Source organism: Pseudophryne corroboree, chromosome 5 (genome assembly GCF_028390025.1).
Source record: "Pseudophryne corroboree isolate aPseCor3 chromosome 5, aPseCor3.hap2, whole genome shotgun sequence".
NCBI lineage: Eukaryota > Metazoa > Chordata > Amphibia > Anura > Myobatrachidae > Pseudophryne > Pseudophryne corroboree.
Window position 1 is genome coordinate 623,218,299 of NC_086448.1, and position 27,536 is coordinate 623,245,834.

The following is a 27,536-nucleotide window of genomic DNA, read 5'->3' on the forward strand; positions in this document are numbered from 1 at the left end:
TGCTGCTGTTGTTGCTGCTGGGAGTCGATCATCATCCCAGAGGGGAAGTTGGAAGACCACTTGTACTACTTCCAGTAAGCAATTGACTGTCCAATAGTCCTTTGCGAGGAAGATGAAATATCACAGCAGTCATCCTTTTGCAAAGTGGATAACCCAGGCCTTGGCAGCTGTGTTGGTGTTAGACGTGCATCCGGTATCCGGCGTTAGTTCACAGGGACTTAGAGAATTTCTTGAGGTAGTGTGTCCCTGGTACTAAATACCATCTAGGTTCCACTTCTCTAGGCAGGCGATACCGAGAATGTACACAGACGTCAGAAAAAGACTCACCAGTGTCCTAAAAAATGCAGTTGTACCCAATGTCCACTTAACCACGGACATGTGGACAAGTGGAGCAGGGCAGACTCAGGACTATATGACTGTGACAGCCCACTGGGTATATGTATTGCCTCCCGCAGCAACAACAGCAGAGGCGGCACCAGTAGCAGCATCTTGCAAACGCCAACTCGTTCCTAGGCAGGCTATGCTTTGTATCACCGCTTTCCATAAGAGGCACACAGCTGACAACCTCTTACGGACACTGAGGAACATTCCGCTAGGCATGTGGGACTTGTGGATGGAGCCCTTAATTCGCTTAACCAGGATTCACGGGTGGTCAATCTGTTGATATCAGAGCACTACATTTTGGCCACCGTGCTCAATCCTAGGTTTAAAGCCTACGTTGTATCTCTCTTTCCGGCAGACACAAGTCTGCAGAGTCTCAAAGACCTGCTGGTGAGACACTTGTCAAGTCAAGCGGAACGTGACCCGTCAACAGCTCCACCTTCACATTCTCCCGCAACTGGGGCTGCGAGGAAAAGGCTAAGAATTCCGAGCCCACCCACTGGCGGTGATGCAGAGCAGTCTGGAGCGAGTGCTGACATCTGGTCTGGACTGAAGGACCTGCCAATGATTACTGACATGCCGTCTACTGTCACTGCATATGATTCTGTCACCATTGAAAGAATGGTGGAGGATTATATGAGTTACCGCATCCAAGTAGGCACGTCAGACAGTCCGTATGTATACTGGCATGAAAAAGAGGCATTTGGAGGCCCTTGCACAAACTGGCTTTATTTTACCTAAGTTGCCCCCCCTCCAGTGTGTACTCCGAAAGAGTGTTTAGTGCAGCCGCTCACCTTGTCAGCGATCGGCATACGAGGTTACTTCCACAAAATGTGGAGAAGATGATGTTCATCAAAATGAATTATAATCAATTCCTCCATGGAGACATTCACCATCAATTGCCTCCAGAAAGTGCACCGGGACCTGAGATGGTGGATTCCAGTGGGGACGAATTAATACTCTGCGAGGAGGGGGATGTACACAGTGAAAGGGGTCAGAAATCGGAGGATGATGATGAGGTGGACATCTTGCCTCTGTAGAGCCAGTTTGAGCAAAGAGAGATTGATTGCTTCTTTTTTTAGGTGGGGGCCCAAACCAACTAGTTATTTCAGCCACAGTCGTGTGGCAGACCCTGTGGCTGAAATGATGGGTTTGTTAAAGCGTGCATGTCCTGTTTATACAACATAAGGGTGGGTGGGAGGGCCCAAGGACAATTTCATCTTGCACCTCTTTTTTTATTTACCGTATATACTCGAGTATAAGCCGACTTTTTCAGCACATTTTTCTATGCTGAAAAAGCCCCCCTCGGCTTATACTCGAGTCAAGTTGTCAACGGCTGCAGCAGACGCCGTGGGCTGTGTGGGCGTCCGCTGCAGCCGGCTCCAGGGACAGACACTAGAGGTCATTATTGACCTCTAGTGTCTGTGCGGCGTTGCTATGGGAGAGACGTCATGACGTCTCTCCCATAGACATGATCGGGTGCCGGGAAGCGGGCGCCGGAGCGGGCGGCCAGACGGAGCGGTGGACAGACGGAGCAGCGGCCAGACGGAGCGGTGGACAGACGGAGCGGCGGCCAGACGGAGCGGGTGGACAGACGGAGCGGAGCAGCGCAGCAGCAGAAGAAGCGGTCGGGAAGCAGGAGCGGGCCAGTGGTAAGTATTGTTTTAGTGTGTGTTTTGTGTGTTTGTAAGCGGCAACGGGGGCACAGTAACAGGGGGCAAAGAAAGGGGGCACAATTACTGAGGGCAAAGAAAGAGGGGTCATAACTACTGAGGGCAATGAAAGAGGGGGCACAACTACTGGGGGCAAAGAAGGGGCATAACTACTGGGGGCAAAGCAGCGGGGGCATGTTTTTATCTGGCACTGTGGGGAGATATATGTCACTGGGGGTATATGTGGCACTGGGGGCACAACCCTAGCAACAAGCATTACCCCCTGGCAACAAGCATAACACCTACCGCATGAAACCCCTGGCAACGAGCATGACACCCTGAGCATGAAAACCCCCGGCACCGTGCATTTCCCACCCTAGGCTTATACTCGAGTCAGTAATTTTTCCCAGTTTTTTGTGGTAAAATTAGGTGCCTCGGCTTATATTCGGGTCAACTTATACTCGAGTATATACGGTATCTTTGCATCATGTGATGTTTGTGGCCAATTTTTTTAAGTGCCATCCTGTCTGACACTGCAGTGCCACTCCTAGATGGGCCAGGTGTTTGTGCCGCCCACTTGGGTCGCTTAGCTTAGTCATCCAGCAACCTTGGTGCAAATTTTAGGACTAAAAATAATATTGTGAGGTGTGAGGTGTTCAGAATAGACTGGAAATGAGTGGAACTTATGTTTATTGAGGTTAATAATACTATAGGATCAAAATTACCCCCACATTCTATGATTTAAGCTGTTTTTGAGGGTTTTTTGGAAAAAAAACACCCGAATCCAAAACACACCCGAATCCGACAATAAATTTTCAGGGAGGTTTTTTCCAAAACGCGTACGAATCCAAAACACGGCCGCGGAACCGAATCCATAACCAAAACACAAAGCCCGAAAAATTTCCGGTGCACATCTCTAATATATATATATATGTTGCAGATGTACTCCGGCACTCCGGTCCTCCCCCTCCGGGTGTGCCTCGCTCCGGTGCCTTCCCCAGGGATCCTCTCCCTAACATGTACCAACGATAGAAATCAAAGGCGGCACTCGGAGACTTTTGAAAGCAGTGAAAAAGCTGTATTAGTGAGGTCAACGTTTCGGGGACCACCTCCCCGTCTTCAGGACAAACAAACAGTGACAGTAGTGATCAATAAATACACACTTACCCCCCTCCTCTTTCTGATCTCCCCGCCAGCGACCGCCGTGGACACGCCAGCCGCACTTCCTGTCCGCAGCTCTGCATGCTTCGTTCGTCCCGGAAGTGACGTGTCGTTGTGGGCCGCGTGACCATGGCAACGCTGGAGGGGAAGAAGAAAAAGTAAACACTTGAACCGTAATGCTCAAAATACTTAATAAAATCGTGCGACTTGTGCATATTTTAAAAAAACGGTAGCCGCTATTTTTTAGCTGCTCCGCTGTCATATAATCAATGCATACAATTAATACATTATCTATTAATAAAACAACATTTTTTCAATCATCATAAAATCATTCAATGTGTTCACATTACCTCTTGTGATACCTTTTGTGCATAAGTATTTAATGTGATAAGACCTGCACATCAACCGAATAATTATTACTAGATTGATGTCAGGATGGGTGCTTCACTCCAATATTATCTTTATTTGTGCACAATAATTTATGCCCTTATAAAAAATCTAGTGATATTGATGTTTGGCTGCTTTTTAGATGTTCTATTTAACTGGAGCCTGTTCTCCTGTTGACATTCCTTCTCTCTACTTGTGACTACCTTTTATATATATCGTTTACTGACACTTATTTTAATTACATTATGTTTATTGCTGGCCTCACAGAAAATTAATCAGACCCAGACTGTCATTCAAGCCTCCCGGTTTCAGGGTGTTTAACTTGTGGATCCACCTGGACTCTAGTTGCAATAACTGTTGCCCTCGGTTACCTCCTCTGGGCTGTATTGGCACATGATCAATGATCCTGTGTTTAAATGTGGCCATGCCATGTCTGTTTTCCAAAAGGTGCCTGGCCACAGGTTGATCTGCGCTGCCAGTCACCAGAGCATTGCGTATTGCCTGCCTGTGCTGTGCCATTCTGATCTTAAACTGGCACTCAGTCTTGCCGATGTAGTAGCGCCCACACGGGCACATAATGGCATATACCACGAATTTGGTACTACATGTTAATGGCCATCTAATGGGGAATTTCTTCCCTGTATATGGATGGACAATATTGTCTCCAGGTGACATGTGAGAACACGTGGTACACCCTGTGCACTTATAGCAGCCGTTCTTGCGTGTTAAGAAATTCTTTACCGGGGGTGCTTTAAATTTGGACATGTCCGTCTTTACCACAATGTCCCTAATGCTCTTTCCTCTTTTGTGGCTAGGCATCAGTCGCTTGTCTTTAAAAATTTTTAAAGCTGGGTCGGAAGTGACAATAGGCCACAACTTCTGCACCTTCTTTTTAATGGTCGCACTCCTGGTAGTGAATTCATTCACCCATGGAATGACCTTAGTCATGTCCTTAGCCCCGGCTGGTTGCAATAGCTCTTCTCTCTTTTTATCCATGGCCTTTACCTTGGCTGCCCGCAATAGTTTTCTAGGATATCCCCTTTGGAGAAACCTTTGCTCCATCTCATCCAATTGGGCTATCCTTTGTTGCTTATCACTGTTCACCCTACAAACTCGTAAAAACTGGGAGTAGGGGAGCCCCTTAATTGTCGCTGGGGGGTGGAAGCTATCGTGCCTTAACATGGTGTTCCTGTCTGTCGGTTTCTTATACAAACTCGTGATGATCTGATTATCTTGGATTTTGATGTGGATGTCCAAGAAACAGATCTCTGTCCTGCTGCTTGTTGCGGTAAACTTAATAGGGCTGGTCGTGGCATTATGTGTCACTACCAACTCTTTTAGTGCCTGCTCTGTACCTGTCCAGAACAGCAATAGGTCGTCTATATACCTATAATAGATAAACAGGCGATCCGCCACCGCTTTCTCTGCAAAAAAGAGCTCTCTCTCTACCACCCACATGTAGGAATTGGCGAACGATGGTGCCACCGAAGACCCCATGGCACACCCCGTTAACTGCCTATAATATATCCCATCGAAGATGAAAAAGTTATGAGTTAAGGTGAATTCCAACAACAAAATGAAGAAATCTACATCTGGTCCTTCATAGTGTCTGTTCCCTGTTATCAACTGTCTTACAGCCTGTAAACCCTGTGCATGCGGTATGCACGTGTAAAGGCTTGTGACATCTAAGGTCGCTAATACGACATCTGTTGGTACCTCCTTGATGGACAAAAACTTTCTGAGCAGCATACTAGAATCTTTTAGATGGGAGACCGTGTTCTGGATGCAGGGTTGCAGGTAGGTGTCCAGGTAAACTGTTGTTTTATTAATAGATAATGTATTAATTGTATGCATTGATTATATGACAGCGGAGCAGCTAAAAAATAGCGGCTACCGTTTTTTTAAAATATGCACAAGTCGCACGATTTTATTAAGTATTTTGAGCATTACGGTTCAAGTGTTTACTTTTTCTTCTTCCCCTCCAGCGTTGCCATGGTCACGCGGCCCACAACGACACGTCACTTCCGGGACGAACGAAGCATGCAGAGCTGCGGACAGGAAGTGCGGCTGGCGTGTCCACGGCGGTCGCTGGCGGGGAGATCAGAAAGAGGAGGGGGGTAAGTGTGTATTTATTGATCACTACTGTCACTGTTTGTTTGTCCTGAAGACGGGGAGGTGGTCCCCGAAACGTTGACCTCACTAATACAGCTTTTTCACTGCTTTCAAAAGTCTCCGAGTGCCGCCTTTGATTTCTATCGTTGGTATATATATATATATATATATATATATATATTTACTTACAGATGCAGTGCACAGGGATGTGTACTGAAGAACCTGGGAAGCAGGTAAGTGTTGCAGTAAAGTAATGGAGAGAATCATTGAGTTTGAGGTCGGGGCTTTTGAAGCTCAGCAATCACACGTCAATCGCTACCTGTAACCACATCTGGGTAGGAACATAGATGTCCACACATAGATGAACTGTAACTTGCCACAAGATGTAATCAATCACACCCATCACTACACCTCTAATATATATATGAACTGGCAGGCGAGTGCAATCCTTTATTATTCTAAGCATGCGTGAGTTGCAAGCTTAAATGCATTTATTAAAATTGAACTAAATGCTTCACACTTTCATTCAGCTCGATATTTACAGAGTTGCAAATGTAAGGACTAGCAACTACAAATGTCTCTGTTTAAAAAAGAAAAAAAAAGAAAGAAAGAAAGAAAGAAAAATACTGTATACCCCATAGTGGGAATTAACATATCCATCTTCTTTTTTTTAAACCAAATGCACACACTGGATTTGATAAGTGCAATCCAATTGGATCATTTGAAATTTAGCAACACACGTAGGTAGGACAAAATTAGAGTAGATCCGGTTGGATTGCATCGATCCATTCTGACTTGATTTGCCCAGAAACTGTCCAAATACTTTATATGGGGGGTCATTCCGAGTTGTTCGCTCGCAAGTGAATTTTAGCAGATTTGCTCATGCTAAGCCGCCGCCTACTGGGAGTGAATCTTAGCATCTAAAAATTGCGAACGATGTATTCGCAATATTGCGATTACACACCTCGTAGCAGTTTCTGAGTAGCTTCAGACTTACTCGGCATCTGCGATCATTTCACTGCTTGTCGTTCCTGGTTTGACGTCACAAACACACCCAGCGTTCGCCCAGACACTCCCCCGTTTCTCCAGCCACTCCTGCGTTTTTTCCGGAAACGGTAGCGTTTTTTCCCACATGCCCATAAAACGGCCTGTTTCCGCCCAGTAACACCCATTTCCTGTCAATCACATTACGATCGCCAGAACGATGAAAATGCCGTGAGTAAAATTCCAAAGTGCATAGCAAATTTACTTGGCGCAGTCGCAGTGCGGACATCGCGCATGCGCATTAAGCAGAAAATCGCTGCGATGCGAAGATTTTTACCGAGCAAACAACTCGGAATGACCCCCCATGGTCCTAACATTTGAGGATGAGCTGGTGATCATGCACATGTTATGGAAGCAATTTGTACATCCTATACAGTGCCGTAACTAGGCATTTTTGCGCTGTGTGCAAGAATCGGCATTGGCGCCCCCCCTATGCAAGACAGGGGCAGTGCGCGCCGCAGACGCTCCAAAAATATATAAGGGCGTGGCTTTGTGGAGAAGGGGCATGGCCACAAAATAATACCAATTCATACTACGGTGCACAGTAGTCTCCATTATTCAAATTACGCTGCACAGTAGCGCCACTACATCAGGTAGAGCCACTTTTTACACATTATGGCAGACAGCATCCCCTTTTTACACATTAAACCAGACAGTGTCCCCTTTTTACACATTACGTCAGACAGCGTGCCCTTTTTACACATTACGGCAGACAGCGTGTCCTTTTTACACATTACGGCAGACAGCATCCCCCTTTTTACACATTACGGCAGACAGCTTGTCGTTTTACACATTACGGCAGACAGTCCCCCTTTTTACACATTACAGCAGGCAGAGTCCCCTTTTCTACTCATTACGGCAGACAGCGTCCCTTTATTACACATTACAACAGACAGCGTCCCCCTTATTACACATTACGGCAGACAGCGTCACCCTTATTACACATTACTGCAGACAGCATCCCCCTTTTTACACATTACGGCAGACAGCGTTCCCCTTTTTACACATTACGGCAGACAGCGCCTCCCTTTTTACACATTACAGCAGACAGCGTTCCCTTTTTACACATTACGGCAGACAGCGTCCCCTTATTGCACATTACAGCAGACAGCGTCCCCCTTATTACACATTACGGCAGACAGCGTCACCCTTATTACACATTACTGCAGACAGCATCCCCCTTTTTACACATTACGGCAGACAGCATCCCCCTTTTTACACATTACGGCAGACAGCGTCTCCCTTTTTACACATTACGGCAGACAGCGTTCCCTTTTTACACATTACGGCAGACAGCGTTCCCCTTTTTACACATTATGGCAGACAGCGTCACCCTTTTTACACATTACGGCAGACAGAAGAGAAAGAGAGAGAGAGATACTTACCATCTCTCCCCGCTGGCAGTCAGGCTCTTCGGTGCTGGCAGATCCATTCCCAGGCAGCGGAGAAGGAAGAGGAGGGAAGGGGACTGGAGCCGCAGCAGCACTATGTAATTGGTGGTGTCACCGCTGAAGCTGTCCTTCTTCTTCCGCATTGGCTGCCCGCCGCTGTGAATGCTGGGATGAGGGAAGTGCATACCAGCATTCACAGTAGCGCTGGGCAGCCAATAATGATGGAGAGGGGACTGCTGCAGCAGCGCTACTGCCAATTACATAGCGCTGCTGCGTCTCTCTGCTCCCCCTCCATCCTCCTCCTTCCCTGCCTTTGGCGCTGCTGCTCTCCTCCAGCGCGGTGCATGGCACAGAACAGGCGGCTTGTAATGAGTCAATTTGACTCATTACAAGCCGCTGACCGTGCGCCCTCGGGGCAACTGTGCTGTGTGCCAGGCACACCTGGCGCACAGGTAGTTACGGCAGTGCTATACACTGAATCAGTGCTGCAGTATTCAGGGTGTAGTTTATGATCTGCTCAGCAGTAGCAGCAACACCACACATATGCAGTAGGACACAGTGCCATTACATCTGCAGGGTGCCGACGTCCTGTTGGGGCAGTGAGCAGGGGCAGGGGGGCTATGCACACCAGGCTCCTCCATCCTTCCGACCTATCCTTCTATCTGTGTTGGGGTGCATCATGCTGCTGGGACTAGGAGCCTCACACACGTTGTGGATGTGCGCAACAGGCAACAGGGGGTCCTCCAAGGGGCTGCTGAGCAACAACAGCAGAGGCTGCAGCAAATCACTTATTTGCTGTAGTCACTGTAGTCGATGCTCAGCAGTCCCCCCACATACCCCCCTGTCCATGTCATTTTCAGTCACTGCTGCTTCTGGTTATCTGAGGCTCTCCTGGACTCCCGTTCACTGTCCTCACAGTGACAGCCTCTCCGCCCCCTATCTGAACGGCTGCACACTGTCTCCCTCCATCTCTTTAGCCAGGGTCCCGGAAACGATCAGAGCACTCACCAGAGCACTGAGTTGCTCTATTACAGCAGAAAAGGCATGGCAGGGGGGACAATGGAGGAAGGGCCCCCTCAACAGTTCTGCCCCTGGATGGGAGGGAAGGAGAGAATTTACCCGTGCTGAGAGCAGCAGCCGTCTCCTCTCCAGGACCCGGAAGGTACAGTGTAGGGAGAGCAGGAGGAGGGGGGGTGGAGCAGAGCACAGTGAAAGAGAGAGAGACTCATCTCACAGTCACAGACTGTCCAGCCGCAGCGCTACCTGATGTGCATGTAATGTATATTAGCAGCGCTGCCTCTGTCAGGAAAGGAGCCGGGCGCAGCACTACTAATATACATTATATGGTCAGCAGGCAGGGCTGCAGCTTAGGTGGCCAATCAGTGTGGATGCGGATGGTGCATCCGCCCACACCTAGTTACGGCTCTGATCCTATATACCATTCTTCCCAGCCAAATGTTATACATAAACTGTAATTTCTCTCTACTACATTAAGTATTAAGACTTTATATAACACAGAAAAAGCACATGGATGCGTAGTCCTTCACCATGCTTTCTAAAATTTGGATAGGTTCCTCAATGCATTGGACCTACATCAAAGCGACAACTAGGTTTGAAGTGATCAAAACAAAAGAAGGAGGCCAGCAGATATTAATAATTAAATTAAAAACTATTTCTACAGAAGCAGTATCTAACTTTTAGTTACAGTAAAATCACTTCAATTAGCTTAACAACTGAAAACCCAGGCAAGTCAGAAGTATTTCGTATGGTTCATATGAGTTTTAAGTAGAGATGTGCGGCGGGCACTTTTCGTGTTTTGTGTTTTGGTTTTAGTTCTAATTCCACTTTCATGTTTTGATTTTGGCTTGGTTTTGCCAAAACCACCCTTTCGTGTTTTGGTTTTGGTTTTGGATCTGGATGATTTTTGGAAAAAATGTTAAAACAGCTAAAATCACAGAATTTGGGGGGTAATTTTGCTCTTATGGTATTATTAACCTCAATAACATTCATTTCCACTCATTTCCAGTCTATTCTAAACACCTCACAATATTGTTTTTAGGCCTAAAAGTTGCACCGAGGTGGCTGTATGACTAAGCTAAGCGACACAAGGGTGCGTCACAAACACCTGGCCCATCTAGGAGTGGCACTGCAGTTGCAGACAAGATGGTACTATTTAAAAACTAGTCCCCAAACAGCACATGATGCAAAGAAGAAAAAGAGGTGCAATGAGGTAGCTGTATGACTAAGCTAAGCGACACAAGTGTGCGGCAGCACAAACAACATGGGACGTGCTGGAATTTGCCCAGATGTAATACACGCACAATATTGGTGGCACAGGATAGCGTACCCCTAAACCACACACACACACACACACACACACACACACACACACACACACACACACACACACACACACACACACACACACCAAAGCCTGTAAAATGAATTTGGATAATAACCCTTTTATTTGGAGCTATTATAATAATACTAGGTGATTCATCCCACCCTATGGGCTCTCTTCACACTGTCGTAAACAGCAGTGTATACCACTGTGACTTCCTCGTCACTGGAATGACTGATGAACAGGACACTACCACTGGTCTGATGCAGCACAACACAACAACACTGTAAGGGACTTGTGGTTGTTGTTATAATTCTAATAATACTTTAGCAGTGGACATATAGCAGCAGCATATATTGTCACTTGAATGACTGATGGACAGGACACTACCACTGGTCTGATGCAGCACAATACAACAACACTGTAAGGGATTTGTGGTTGTTGTTGTTATTATTATTATAATAATAATACTGTAGTAGTGGACATATAGCAGCAGCGTATATCATCACTGGAATGACTGATGGACAGGACACTACCACTGGTCTGATGCAGCACAACACAACACCACTTTATACAGCTGAACTGGATATATGGCAGCAGACGACACCAACACTGTGACTGGCTGGACTGATGCAGCACAATACACTGATTACACTGGACTGGACAGCACAACACAGCACCACTTTATACATATACACTGGAAATCTAGTAATATAGTAACATAGTAACTAAGGTTGAAAAAGGACAATTGTCCATCGAATTCAACCTATTTGTGGTCTCCTACGCAGTCCTATTATAGCACTAGTTATTTTTATGTTAGGACTAGTTATTTTAACTATAATACGTGACTACGCACCATAACCCTGAATATCTTTATCCAATAGGAATTTATCGAACCCATTCTTAAAGTATTGACTGAGTCCGCTGTTACTACTCTCTCAGGCAGGGAATTCCAAACATGTATTGTCCTTACTGTGAAAAAACCTTTTCGCCTCAATGTGCGGAAAATCCTCTCCTCTAACCTAAGCGAGTGATCACATGTCCTCTGTGCTGATCTTATAGAAAACAGGTCCCTCCCAAGCTGTGTATTGACCCCTGATATTTTTGTAGAGGTTGATCATGTCCCCTCTTAGTCTCCTCTTTTCCAATGTAAACATGCCTAGCCTTGCAAGCCTTTCCTCATATTCCAGCGCCTCCATGCCCTTATTTAGTTTGGTCACCCGCCTCTGAACCTTTTCTAGCTCCAGGATATCCTTTTTGTAATATGGTGCCCAAAATTGCACACAGTATTCAAGATGCAGCATCACTAGTGATTTATATAATGGGAGTATAATACTCTCGTCCCTTGCATCAATTCCCTGTTTTATGCATGCTAATATCTTATTTACCTTCTTTGCTGCACTCCTACTTTGATAACTGCTGCTTAATTTGTTATCTATGTGAACCCCTGAGTCTTTTTCCAGTACAGAATACCATAATATTACCCCATTTAGTATGTAGGTGTTATTTTTGGTCTTGCCCCCACAGTGCATTACCTTATACTTGTCTGTGTTGAATATCATTCTCCATTTTGCTGCCCATGCTTTCAGTTTAGTTAAGTCATTCTGAAGAGACTCAGCATCCCCCTCCGTATTTATAACCTTACACAATTTGGTGTCGTCTGCGAAAATTGACACCATGCTCTCTAGACCTACTGTTAGGTCATTGATGAAAATGTTGAACAAAAATGGTCCAAGTACAGACCCTTGTGGCACACCACATAGTACTTTAGTCCAATTTGAAAATGATCCATTGACCAAAACGCGCTGCTCTCTATTATCGAACCAATTACTAACCCTAGTGCATATTGTGCTCCCTAGACCTATTTCTTGTAGCTTATAGATAAGATGCATGTGTGGTACAGTATCGAAAGCTTTGACAAAGTCTAAAGAGATTACATCCACCTCCTTACCCTGATCAAGGTTCGCACTTACTGTTTCATAAAAGCCAAGTAAGTTGGTTTGACATGATCTGTCCTTCACAAATCCATGTTGGTTCCTTTTAATTACCTTATTTGCTTCAAGGAACTTTTGAATACTGTCCCTTAGAATACCTTCCAATACTTTCCCCACTATAGATGTAAGACTAACTGGTTAACCTGGTTAAGCTTTGCTCCGCTTTTGGAATATGGGAGCAGAGGACACCAACACTGTGACTGGCTGGACTGATGCAGCACAATACACTGACTACACTGGACTGGACAGCACAACACAGCACCACTTTATACAGCTACACTGTATATATGGCAGCAGAGGACACCAACACTGTGACTGGCTGGACTGATGCAGCACAATACACTGACTACACTGGACTGGACTGAGCAGCACAACACTTGCCACCCCACTTTCCCGCCCCCACACAGACACTGAACACTGAGGACATGTCCTCTCAATACACTCTCCAAGACTGGAGTGAAAATGGCCACAACGTGCAGCTCCTTATATTGAATCCAAGTCCCGCGATAATCCGACAGCGGGATGATGACGTTTTGTCACGTTCGGGTTTCCGAGTCTGGCGGGAAAACCCAAGCCTGGCTCGGAACCGAACTCGGAAGGCAAAGTCAGGTAGGGCTTGGTTCTCTGAGAACCGAACCAGCTCATCTCTAGTTTTAAGACTAACCACACTGTATAAGAACTTTTTCTGTGGCACTTATCTCAATTTTAGTTTTTTGTGGGCTGTGTTTCTTGGGTGCATTTGGTAGAAGGATACCCTTACAGGAATAAGAGTCCCACTAAGCTAAAAAATAAACATTGTGAAAAGAACTGAAGCTGTAAAAAAAATATGTCTACAGTGAAAAAGACATTCAGTAAAGAAAAAAGTAAGTATGCATAATGCTAATTGAAACATCATTGATGGATTATTTAAGTTACTACAACATAAGCGTCCAAACTGGCAGGGACCTAATGGGGATAAGTTACTTTGTTGAAAGTACAGTAGATCAACTTCCACAAACAAGCACAATTTTCTATTTAAGCATAGGATAAATACAGTATATAGACTTTGATATTTGGCACTCCACTATATGTGGTGCAGAGCTATGTTGCCACCAGGGGTGTAGCGAGGGTGGCTCTGGTGGAGCGCGAGCTCCGGGTGCTGAAAACATTAGAGGTCATATCGCCACCCCCCTCCTCACACAGCACTGTGGGCTGCTGTACAGGCAGCCGCAAAGCAGGAGCAGAGGGGTGCACACTGACTCAAACTCAGAGAATACAGTAGGTAGGGAACAGGGCAGGCCAGAGACAACACAGCATTAGACACAAACAGCCATCACATGCCGGAGCTCTGCCCACCCTCTTTATATGTCTCACTGTCTGCTTGTAGCTGTGCAGCAGAGTTACATCTGTCCTGTAGCACCACTCTCTGCCCCTGCTGCTGTAGCACCTTTATCTTTCTAGCCCAGCTGCTGCAGCACTGCTCTCTGCCCCAGTTGCTGCATAATCTCTCTTTGCCATAGCTTCTGCATCATTTTTCCTGGAAACTGCAACACATGTCTCTACTTTAGATTATGCAGCACCTCTTTCTGCCTAGGCTCCTGCAGTACCATTCTCTGCCCCGGCTGCAGCAGCACCTCTCTCTGCCCCATGTATAAGTGGCTATACTGTGGTGTAATGTGTATAAGTGGCTGTACTGTGGTGTAACATATATAAGGAGCTTTACTGTGTGGCATATTGTTATTAAGAGGCTCTACTATGTAGCATAATGTGTATAAGGGGTACTACTGTGTGGTGTAATGTGATTAATGGACACTGCTGTGCTGTGTAATGAGAATTGGTACTATTATGTGGCCACGCCTCTTCCCCATGAAGCCACACCCCTATGTTTTTGATGCACCTTGAGCTCCACAAGTCCTAGACCCAGTCCTGTCACCAATTTAGGATTTGTAAATATTTTTTCTTTTCAAATGTAACATGCCACCACATCATAGCTGGCCCTCAATTCAGTACAGGAGAGGGGGTCACTAAAACATACTCCGTGCTCCGGGCACTATGGCACCTAGCTACACCTCTGGTCACCACACAATTTAAATAGTAAAGTTTTACTAGCTCTGCACTTACATAATTCCAAAATATTTGAAAAAAATTAGTATTACTAAGTTATTCAACTCCATCAAAGTCTTCCCTTCTGGACACTCTCTATGCTGATGTCAGGTTCTATTAAAAAAAACAGCACTTATGATCATGTTTATGCCAAAAATGTAAAAGGGAAATGCTTTTTACTAGTAAAATATGACTAGAAAGAAAACATTGCCCTTTTTAATTGTGGACATAAACATGATCAGAAGCACCTGGTTTTAAAACCCTATACACAAATAAATGCCTAGTTATCAAACAGATTTTATACATAAACTATGCTTTTTTCATAGGTTGAGCTCATAGGCTAAAAGAGACAAAACATCCCCCAAGCATATCAATTAATGGGAATTAGCTACCAATTCTTACATACTGTACAGTATGGGAGAAACTCATAGGTTGTGTATAAAATCTGTGTGATGACTGTTGTCAAAGAGTTCAGAGCAGTTATCATTTTTTGTGAGTCAGTGTAGGGAGGGACTGGCCTGAAGGGAAGACTTTGATGGATTTGGCTGGTTTAACAATTTATTGCAATAGTTTGGAAACATTTCCTGAATTGAAATGAAATACAGTTTGGAGTGTGTAATAAGAAGAGTGCTAAGCATAGATTCTTTTTATTTTAAGTTGTTATATACATTTATATAATAATTGTGTAAGGTCTGTCCTGTCTACTCAGGGGTGTTTTAAGAGAGGGCATCTGCTGACTCCGGGTGACCCCCTCCTCTCCATGGCACCATAGGCTCCGGCATTCTGCCAGAGTCTACTGCGCAGGTCTCTGGAAACATGGCGCCTGCCATAGTCCGGAGACAAGTTTTGTACTACGTATGCGTGGTGGCCATTTTGGATATAATTTTTGCCACGGCTGCTGTGGTTCCAGCGCCAGTCACCAGATTCTGGAAAGGTAAGTATGAAAACAACATGGGTGCAGTGTGTGCAGTGTGGGCCCCCCCTGGACCCAGGTGTGTGTGTGCACCGCATATATTGCACCCATTATAGAAACGCCAATGTGTCTACTCAATGCACACGGTGGAAGCATGCATGTAATCTTTTCAAATCATATACATTTTACAGAATATATAATGTGTGTGATTTGAAAAGATTATTTTCAAAACACATACATTACAGAATATATACAATGTATGTGTTTTCAAAATAATCTTAATATATATATTATTAAAATCAGATCTATTTAACCTATATCTTGTGCTATTTTGTTGATCACTCCATTGGTATGTTAATAACATAATTCTTGCTCACAACATATAATATGTAAGATTGTATGTAGTTTAAAAATAAACTTTTTAAATGCAGTAGTGAATTGTGCTATAATACGAACATAGGCCCTCATTCCGAGTTGTTCGCTCGCAAGCTGCTTTTAGCAGCATTGCACACGCTAAGCCGCCGCCTACTGGGAGTGAATCTTAGCTTAGCAAAATTGCGAACGAAAGATTCTCAAAATTGCGATTAGACATTTCTAAGCAGTTTCTGAGTAGCTCGACACTTACTCTGCCACTGCGATCAGTTCAGTCAGTTTCGTTCCTGGTTTGACGTCACAAACACACCCAGCGTTCGCCCAGGCACTCCCCCGTTTCTCCAGCCACTCCCGCGTTTTTCCCAGAAACGGCAGCGTTATTTCACACACTCCCATAAAACGGCAAGTTTCCGCCCAGAAACACCCACTTCCTGTCAATCACATTACGATCACCAGAACGAAGAAAAAACCTCGTAATGCCGTGAGTAAAATACCAAACTTCTTAGCAAATTTACTTGGCGCAGTCGCAGTGCGAACATTGCGCATGCGCAATTAGCGGAAAATTGCTGCGATGCGAAGAAAATTACTGAGCGAACTACTCGGAATGAGGGCCCTTGTACTAAATTGAATTTACAGTATTGTAACTATAAACAATTTTTGCCTACTATTCATGTTACCAAAAATCAGATGTTATCTATTGTGACAGTAACTAAGGTTGAGCTAGCAACAAAAAATATATAAAATGTTTTAAAGAGGTCTAATTTTAATAGCTTATCATTGATAGTCATAACATTTAATATCAAACAGAATAGATTTTTATCTTTTATTTGCTATTCAGTACCGTGCTTATTGATCAAATAAATCAAATTGCTGAATATTTAAAAAAGCCTTGAAGTGTACCCCTTGAGAAAGCTCCTTTGCAAAATATGTATGGCCTTTCTCGGAACACAGTTGAACAGCAAAGAATAGTTCCAGTTTCTGTGTTGATGTCAGAGGATTTGCCGACCATGAATAAAAGATGATAACAGGGATATAAATTTTCAGATATTCTGTAAAAATTAAAATAACTTCTTTTATTTAATATCTAGATTCTTTCTACAGCATTAAATAATTATAATTATTTAGTGATTGTGTTTTACTAATGATTATATCAGTATTATCAATGTAAAGTTGAATATTTCCATTATTTTTTATTCATCAATGATTTGTAATGTTAACATTTTTTTATTGATCTTGAGCCTTTTACATTCATTTGTTAACTGAGCCAAGAATACCTCTCAGTATGCAATGTGAAGTCCTAGGCCAGACAAATATCCCCTTGATGACATGGATCATGCTGGTGTGTCTGCACTGATGACAGAAAAAGTGTATGTGTATGAATGACACATTATCAGACTGCCAGAAAAGCCAGACACCGCATCCAAAAGTTGGTAAATCTCTTTCCTGCTGTCAGAATCATTGCCATATTTAAATGTAATTTCCCTTTGTAAAGCTATAGCAATGTGATTTTGGATGGCTATCAACATGGTCTAATGCCAATAGCGAAAGTATTGTATGATTGGAATATTGGTAACTGAATATGCTGTCAGTCTGTCTGCTTTAATTGTGATCTTTTTTTTTTAGGTTCAAAACTTTATTCAGATTTTGCAAAAATATACAATAATACAATGAAATTGTATGTACAGTACAATCAAAATATTGATAGTGGAAACAATTACAACAGGGTCTCCAATGGCTAGACCTTTAAAACAGGTAAAGTGAAGAAGAAGCCAAAAAGTTTAGATGTCTGAACAGATTCACTCCTATACACTTCATATGATAAGAGTAAAATTACCTAGAAAAGGATATAAAATGTCTCATGGTGTATCGCGAAGAGAGGGCTGTGCAGATGAGAAGCCGTCTTCAGAAATGAGAAAACATAAGCATACAAAATCTCACAGGTTTTAGTACATTGAGTAAAAATAAAAGCAAGAAGACAGACAATAGAAGTGAACATAGAAGAAAAACCTAATCTTGTGTACACCTCTAAATGTACTGCAAAATGCTTAGGAAAAACTCCATTATACTGTATGTATAAAAGGAAAACATTTGAGTTAGGGAGACAGGTAAAATATAGGAAAACATGAGAGGTGAAGCAAAAGGGGTAAGGTATGGGAAAAGGGAGATAAGGTAGTACAAGTCAGATACTGTTACAGTCAGGATCTTGATGAGCGGATTATACTTAATCCCTAATAGATCACAGTATATCATTAGCATAAAAATCAATGTGAGTGGCTGTAGAAAACTCCAGAAGATGTATATAAATATACCAGTGGTGGAACTAGCGGGCGGTGGGCCCCCCCCCATCCCATCCAAGTCCACCCCCTCACCCCTGATGAGGATCTGGTGAGGGAAACCTGCTCAGGGCCTGGGAAATGGATACCTAGCAACAGTGCCGTAACTAGACATTTTAGCGCCGTGTACAAGAAACGGCATCGGAGCCCCCCCTCTTTGTAAAATAGGGGCATGGCTTCATGGGGAAGGAGTGTGGCCAAAAAATAATACCAATTTATATAACAGTGCACAGTAGTCTCCATTATTCAAATTACGCCCCACAGTAGCACCCTCTACACCAGGTAGAGCCCCTTTTACACATTACAGCAGACATATTCCCCTTTTAACACATTACAGCAGACAGAGTCCCCTTTTTTATACATTACAGCAGACAGTCCCCCTTTTTACACATTACAGCAGACAGCATCCCCTTTTTACACATTACGGAAGACAGCGTCCCCTTTTACACATTACGACAGACAGCGTTCCCTTTTTTACACATTACGGCAGACAGCATCCCCCTTTTTACACATTACGGCAGATAGCATCCCCCTTTTTACACATTAAGGCAGACAGACAGAATATATAGATAGGTAGATAGATAGACAGAAAGAATAGATTATACTTACTGTCTCCGCTGGCAGTCAGGCTCCTCATGCAGCAGCGTCTGGCAGATCCCGGGCAGGGGAGAAGAAGGAGGAGGGAGGGCGACTCGGGAGCCTATGTGGAAGGAGAGGGGAAGCACAATGTAATTGGTGGAGGTGCCGCTGCAGCTGTCCCTCTCTTTCCACATAGGCTGGCCGCCGCCGCTGTGATGAGGGAAGCGCATCCCAGCATTCACAGTGGTGGCCAGCCTATGTGGAAGAAAAAGGACAGCTGCAGCGGTGCCTCCACCAATTACACTGCGCTGCTGCGGCTCCCTCCTCCACCTCCCTCCTCCTTCTTCCCCCCAGTTGCCGCTGCGTCCCTGTGCTCTTCTCCTCGACGGCGATGGCCCTCAGCACACAGTGGCAGGTGGCATGTAATGAGTCAGTTTGACTCATTACATGCCGCACTGGCTTTGGGCCCCTTGACACTGGCGGGCCCCAGTGCAGGGCACCGTTTGCAAAAGTGACAAATGAGCAGTAGGAGTATATTTGAAAAAAATGGAGAGTCAATAGATACTGTACATACTAGTTTTTAATATTATTGAAAGTAACAAATAATTCACTATCATCTTGGAGTAATAAGAGTCAAGTAAGATATTTAAGCCAAAATATAGTTGACAATGGGCCTAATTCTGAGTTGATCGCAGCAGCAAATTTGTTAGAGGTTGGGCAAAACCATGTGCACTGCAGGAGGGGCAGATATAACATGTGCAGAGATAGTCAGATTTGGGAGGGGTGTATTCCAACTGAAATCTAAATTGCTGTGTAAAAATAAAGCAGCCAGTATTTACCCTGCACAGAAACAAAATAACCCACCCAAATCTAATTCTCCCTGCAAATGTTATATCTGCCCCCCCCCTCCCCCCCCTGCAGTGCACATGGGGTGTAATTCCAAGTTGATCGCAGCAGGATTTTTGTTAGCAATTGGGCAAAACCATGGCCCTCATTCCGAGTTGTTCGCTTGCAAGGCGATTTTAGCAGAGTTACACACGCTAAGCCGCCGCCTACTGGGAGTGAATCTTAGCTTCTTAAAATTGCGAACGATGTATTCGCAATATTGCGATTACAAACTACTTAGCAGTTTCAGAGTAGCTTCAGACTTACTCGGCATCTGCGATCAGTTCAGTGCTTGTCGTTCCTGGTTTGATGTCACAAACACACCCAGCGTTCGCCCAGACACTCCTCCGTTTCTCCAGCCACTCCCGCGTTTTTTCCGGAAACGGTAGCGTTTTTATCCACACGCCCATAAAACGCAGTGTTTCCGCCCAGTAACACCGATTTCCTGTCAATCACACTACGATCGCCGGAGCCGTGAGTAAAAATACTATCTTCATAGCAAAATTACTTGGCGCAGTCGCAGTGCGAACATTGCGCATGCGTACTAAGCAGAAAAACGCTGCGATGTAAAGAAAATTACCGAGCGAACGACTCGGAATGAGGGCCCATGTTCACTGCAGGGGAGGCAGATATAACATGTGCAGAGAGAGTTAGATTTGGGGGGTGGGGGTGTTCAATCTGCAATCTAATTTGCAGTGTAAAAATAAAGCAGCTAGTATTTACCCTGCACAGAAATAAAATAACCCACCCAAATCTAACTCTTTCTGCACATGTTATATCTTTCTCCCCTGCAGTGCACATGGTTTTGCCCAATTGCTATCAAAAATCCTGCAGCGATCAACTTGGAATTACCCCCATGGTTTTGCCCAATTGTTAACAAACTTGCTGCTGTGATCAACTCAGAATTACCCCCAGTGAACAAAGAATAAGATCTCAGATGGGGGGTCTAAACTGTTAATAAAGAAATTCAATTTAAGAAAGAATTTCATTCATCATTGAGTGTGATTAACGAGAAGGATAAACTTTCTATCGAAATATAAAATTTGAAGCATTCTGCACTTCAGATCCTGAATAGATGGAGCTGACTTTTTTGTCCAATGGATCAAAATGAGCTTTTTCGCTATGATCATTACAGTCGTGAGGAAAGTTATTCGTAGCTTTCCATTATATAACTACTGTAAATTTTGAATCTGTAAAATTCACACTAAGACAGGTCTTTGGATCAGGAGAGAGATGTGAGTTATAAAATGTGTTTATATAAACAAAAACTTTATTCCAGAATTTTACTGCAGGACCAGAAGCAGTGAAAAAAAAATTGTTTCTTTTGAGATCTGTTTAAAAAAAAATATATTTGTGTTGCTGCATATTTATTGTCTATTGCTATAGTTTGTGCTGTTTATCATGTTGTGAAATATGATACAATAAGCAATTGCTGCCATACATCAGAAATCATTGGGCCTAGGACAAATGGAAAGATTAGGAATGAATCCCACCCTTTCTGGTGTACAATCATCCTAACCTCACGCATTGCCCATTTAAATCTTGCCATACCTCATTACAAGTAACATATGATTTTCTCAGGATTCTCTCTGCTACCAAATGAAACTTCAGCAGAAATCAGTTTTCATTTAAAAAGAAACTCCCATCAACATTATCTAGCATTGCTCAGTAATTGTTATAAGAAATTAAGAAAACACTTATAAAAAAATAGCAAGAAATTAAATAGCTCAGCTGAGCCCAGAACTTGTAGTTTCAAGAAGATATAGTTAAGGAGAAGTCCCAAGTTGCAGCCAAATGAAACGAAACAAGGGGGAGGTTCAGTGTGACCTCAGAGAGAAATGTCCCATCACTCCTTCTGTGCTGCACCATTCCTGCCTCATTTGCCTGGGAGTTGAGTAGTCCCCTCACATACAGGGGTGTAGCGAGGGTGGCTCCGGTGGAGCGTCAGCTCCGGGCACTGGAAAAGTAAGAGGGCACGCCATCACCTGATTCACCCCCCCTCCCTCCACCTGCTATACCACGGGCCACTGTACAGGCAGAGTAACATGAATAAGGGGCTCCACTGTGTGGTATAATGTGAATAATGGACACTACTGTGCGGTGCAATGTGAATTGGTACTATTCTGTCTCCACGCCCCTATATTTTTGTTGTGCACTTTCAGCACACAGTGTCCCTTTTTTAGAAATGGGGGCACCCAAAGGAAACTTTTGCCCTGAGCTCCACAAGGTGTAGAACCGGCTCTGTCAGCAATTTAGGATTTTTTTAAATATTTTTTCTTTTCAAATGTATCATGCACCCAATTTAGTAAAGGAGAGGGGGTACTGAAACATACCCTTGCTCCGTGCACCATGGCACCTGGCTACACCTCTGCTCACATATCCCATTGCTCTCTCTTCCTGAGTCTTTATTCCAAGGATCTGTTTTAGGACTGCCTGCCTGCCATTGACACTGCACTGTAGAAAGACAGTTCAAGTGTTTTTGGTGGCACAGTTTGGAATGAGTGAGCGTATCGTATAGGCTGCACACTGGTATGGTGTCTTGGTCATACTGGTAATGTCTGAATGCAGTAGGTGAAAAGGGATGTGTGATTGTCAGTGTTGATGGTGCACTTCTACCTGTCAACTGTAGCTGCTACTGGTGGCAAATCATCAAAGTGATCAACTTCTCTTTAGGAACAAACAATTGATGCAACCTTCTATGTTTGAAAAAATGCATTCTGAAAAATCAGTCCCTGGAACAGAAATCCTTCTAGTGCACTCCTCTCATAGATCTGCAGGAGACAATGATTGACAAGGTAATGTATTCCTGATGGCTCTATACATCTAATGTGTGAAGGGGAATCATATTTCATTGAGGAAAGGAGTATGTAACCACTGATTACAGAAAGGATATATTAAACACCATGGCCCTCATTCCGAGTTGATCGCTCGGTATTTTTCATCGCATCGCAGTGAAATTCCGCTTAGTACGCATGCGCAATATTCGCACTGCGACTGCGCCAAGTAATTTTACAATGGAGATAGTATTTTTACTCACGGCTTTTTCATCGCTCCGGCGATCGTAATGTGATTGACAGGAAATGGGTGTTACTGGGCGGAAACAGGCCGTTTTATGGGCGTGCGGGAAAAAACGCTACCGTTTCCGGAAAAAACGCAGGAGTGGCCGGGGAAACGGGGGAGTGTCTGGGCGAACGCTGGGTGTGTTTGTGACGTCAAAACAGGAACGACAAGCACTGAACTGATCGCACAGGCAGAGTAAGTCTGAAGCTACTCTGAAACTGCTAAGTAGTTAGTAATCGCAATATTGCGAATACATCGGTCGCAATTTTAAGAAGCTAAGATTCACTCCCAGTAGGCGGCGGCTTAGCGTGTGTAACTCTGCTAAAATCGCCTTGCGAGCGATCAACTCGGAATGAGGGCCCATGTGTATACTGAAGGCACATAGTAGTAGCCTATACGCTGCTCGATTTATGAACCCACTAATTGGTTACGGACCAATGTTCTTAGACTCCACTGGCATTTGTAATGGGTATTTGATGAGTAACACTTTATAACTCACTGAGGATACTGGTCTGTCCCATCTCCTCTAGTGTTAAACCACCATATTTAGCACTCTTGATGCCCCTTCCATAATCCCTGTAGATTCTGCACATATTTGTTTGCAGATGGACTCCATAGGTGGCATGGGAAGATGGGATGACCAATGGGTGAATTTTTGCTATCTTCTGCACCAGGGTTTTCCATGAAAACTCTGACTGGGACCAGTCATCCTCGGCATCCAAGACAAAAGATTAAAGAAATGGCTTAATGGATTGGTTAGCATACTCAACCTGTCTGTTTGCCTGTGGATGGTACTGAGGTGTGAAGTGGAGCAAAATTCCCATCTCTTTTCAGAAGGCCACAAACTGTAAGTGAAGACCTCTGGGTTCATGGTACCTTGTTGTGTAAACCGTGTGTAGTCTACTCCTCTTTGCCTCCCTCTCACACAATTTCCCTCTTTTCACTCTATCTCTTCCCCATCTCTCTCTCTCCTCCCCATCTGTCTGTTTATCTTTCTCATTCTGACACTCTTTCCCCTTTTTCCATTTCCCTCTTTTTTTCTCTTCCATTGCTCTGCCTTTATATAGCCCCCATTCCTCCTCACCTCATAGTTCATAGGTGCAGGTGCTCATCAGTAAAGTTCACGCAATAATCTGGTGCCATGATGTGTTGAGCTGGTCAGAGGAAATCCTCCATGTTAGACCATGGAAATGCTGTGGGAGTGCAGGATAGCCTGAGTGGCAGTGCTCCATAAGGTGAGAGAGGAGCAGTGTTGGCCCTGACATGCTTAGCAGGGGAGAATATTTTTTTACTGAAGATCTGGAGAATAGGGTGCAATAAAGTCAAGTAATACCTAAACCCCACTCCCAAATTGCTCTTAATGGTGTACTTTGAATAATAGTTTAAAAAACAAAAAACATGGCGGCTAATTCCATTGATAGCGAAAATAAAATATAACAAAAGCAGCAGCATAATGCATCCCTGTCCTAGGGAAGTTTTAAATGCTATACATCGATGGAGAAGTGATCATAAACTAAGATAATGATATTCACCCATCAACGTGATTGGCTTTTTCCCAAAACATTTTCTAAATTAGCTCAACATATACAAAATTATCCAAATAATCAGATACAGAAAAAGTCACACAATCTCAAGACTTTTTGAATACTTTTAATGCTTCCATAATGCAATTGGTATTTAATATTAGTCTGTAATATAATTGTCTTTGGTGGGTACCAGTCAAAAACAGTTTTAATAGATATCATACATCTACTACTGAGCTGTTTTATCGTAATATTCATTATGTCAACAAGAACAATGTAGCATTTTTGTAAAGTTGACATGTTCGCAATTTTTAAATCCAATGTTAACCCTAACTCTGACACTAGCCATAACCCTAATCCTAATGTCATCATTTGTCATAATTTTATAGACATGTATAATGCTGTGATTTAAATTGTGAGAACATTTTTGCAGGTGTTGGCATATTTAATGTCGATATATTAAACATGTTGGTATTGTAAAATTTGAATTTCTGCTGTTGGCATTTTGAACATCTACTTTGTGAGTATACTGTAGGCATGCTGACTACATCCTCAGGAAAAACTGTTCCAAGGTCTAGTCCCACTGTATACTGGCAATGTTAGAGGAGTCTTTTGGTGAAATCACAAAGAAAAAATCAATGCACAAGGGAGGGTGGTCAGAAGATCAGATATTGTAGCAATTCAGAAAAGCTCAAATGTTAAATCATGAATACTTGCAGTTTCCTATGAATACTGTAGCACACAGTTTGTTAATATTTTCTCTGTCAACAAGCATTCTGTATTCTGTACCTTCCTGACTGATATCCTGCAATTGACCTCTGGTTTTGTTATGACAATGTCCAATACTTTTCTTTCAGCACTAGCAGAATTTCATGCCAGCTTCCACAAAGTCCCCAACAGCAAGTGGTGAATTTCCCATTAGGCATGTGAGGCACAAGCCTAGGGGTGGCACTTGTTGGGGGGCAGCACTTGGATGGTTGTTTTGGTACTGTCCGATCAAAATTTACCAGTAACTGCTAAATATTTCCACTCTGCTGTACCATATGGGATCTTGAGTAACATAGTAACATAGTAACATAGTATCTGAGGTTGAAAAAAGACAATTGTCCATCGAGTTCATCCTATTTGTGGTGTCCTATGCATGATGATTTGACTAAAATTTCTGACTGATGCTGCTGTCAGCCATTGCATTTTATCCCTATTTATAGTAACTATAATGCATGACTATGCACCATACCCCTGGATATCCTTATCCAATAGGAAATTATCTAACCCATTCTTAAAGGTGTTGACAGATTCCGCCATTACAACTCCCTCGGGCAGGGAATTCCAAACACGTATTGTCCTTACCGTGAAAAAGCCTTTACGCCGTATTGTGCGGAATCTCCTCTCCTCTAACCTGAGCGAGTGTCCACGAGTCCTGTGTGTTGATCTAACCAAAAACAGGTCCCGCGCAAGCTCTGTGTATTGTCCCCTTATATATTTGTAGATGTTGATCATATCCCCTCTTAGTCTCCGCTTTTCCAATGTAAACATGCCTAGTCTTTCAAGCCTTTCCTTGTATTCCATCGTCTCCATGCCCTTAATTAGTTTGGTCGCCCTCCTCTGTACCTTTTCAAGCTCCAGGATATCCTTTTTGTAGTACGGTGCCCAGAATTGTACACAGTATTCAAGGTGTGGCCTCACTAGTGATTTATATAACGGGAGTATAATACTCTCGTCCCTAGCATCAATACCCCGTTTTATGCATGCTAATATCTTATTAGCCTTCTTTGCTGCAGTCCTACTTTGGGTACTACTGCTTAGCTTGCTATCTATGAGGACACCTAAGTCCTTTTCCAGTACAGAATCCCCTAATATTACCCCATTTAGTAGGTAGGTGTAATTTTTGTTCTTGTTACCACAGTGCATTACCTTACACTTGTCTGTGTTGAAGCGCATTCTCCATTTGGCTGCCCATGCTTCTAATTTAACTAAGTTGTTCTGAAGAGACTCGGCATCCTCCTCTGTATTTATAGCCTTACACAATTTGGTATCATCTGCAAAAATTGACACCATGCTCTCTTGACCTTCTGTTAGGTCGTTAATGAAAATATTGAACAATAGCGGTCCTAATACTGAGCCTTGCGGCACACCACTTAGCACTTCAGTCCAAGTTGAAAAAGATCCATTAACCACAACGCGCTGCTTCCTATTATCTAACCAGTTTTTGACCCAAGTGCATATTGTGCTTCCTAGCCCTGATTCATGTAGCTTGTAGATAAGTCTCATGTGTGGTACAGTATCGAACTCTTTGGCAAAGTCTAAAAAGATTACATCCACGTCTTTACCCTGATCTAGGTTTGCGCTTACTGTTTCATAAAAGCCAAGTAAGTTGGTTTGACAGGATCTGTCCTTCATAAACCCATGTTGATTCCTTTTAATGACCTTATTGGTTTCAAGGAACTTCTGAATACTATCTCTTAGAATACCTTCCAATACTTTCCCCACTATAGATGTAAGACTAACTGGTCTATAATTACCTGGTTCAGCTTTACTTCCCTTTTTGAATATAGGCACTACTTCCGCTATACGCCAGTCTTTGGGAACCATACCTGATATAACTGAATCCTCAAAGATCAAAGATAGCGGTTTTGCCAGTTCAGAGTGAAGCTCCATTAGAACCCTTGGATGAATACCATCGGGCCCTGGTGATTTATTAATCTTTAAATGTTTTAATCGGTCACAGACTACTTCCTCGCTTAAATAAGTACCTATCAGTGTGATATTCTCATTATTGAGATTGTGTGTCAGTCCCTGAATTGGGTCCTCTCTAGTGAATACTGTAGAAAAAAACTCATTTAGTGTGTCCGCTATGTCATTATCATTTTTGCTTAAGACTCCCAACTTGTCTTTTAAAGGGCCTATACTCTCCTTTTTTAATCTCTTGCTATTAATGTATTTAAAGAATTTTTTGGGATTCGCTTTGCTTTCCTTTGCTACTAGTTTTTCAGTTTCTACTTTAGCCGCTCTTATTTCCTTTTTGCAATTTTTGTTACATTCCTTATAGTGCTGAAATGACTCTGCTTCCCCGTCAGATTTGTATTTTTTAAATGCTCGCCTTTTCTTGCCCATAAGTTCCTTAATCTTTTTGTTAAGCCACATCGGTTTATGATTTTTATTCCCTTTTTTGCTACTCATAGGAATATATTTGAGTGTATTTTTAGCTAGCAGGAATTTTAGTACCTCCCATTTCTCCGTAGTATTTTTTCCTAAAAACAAACCTTCCCATTCAATATCCCTGAAAAATACCCTCATCTTTTCAAAATTTGCTTTGCTAAAGTTTA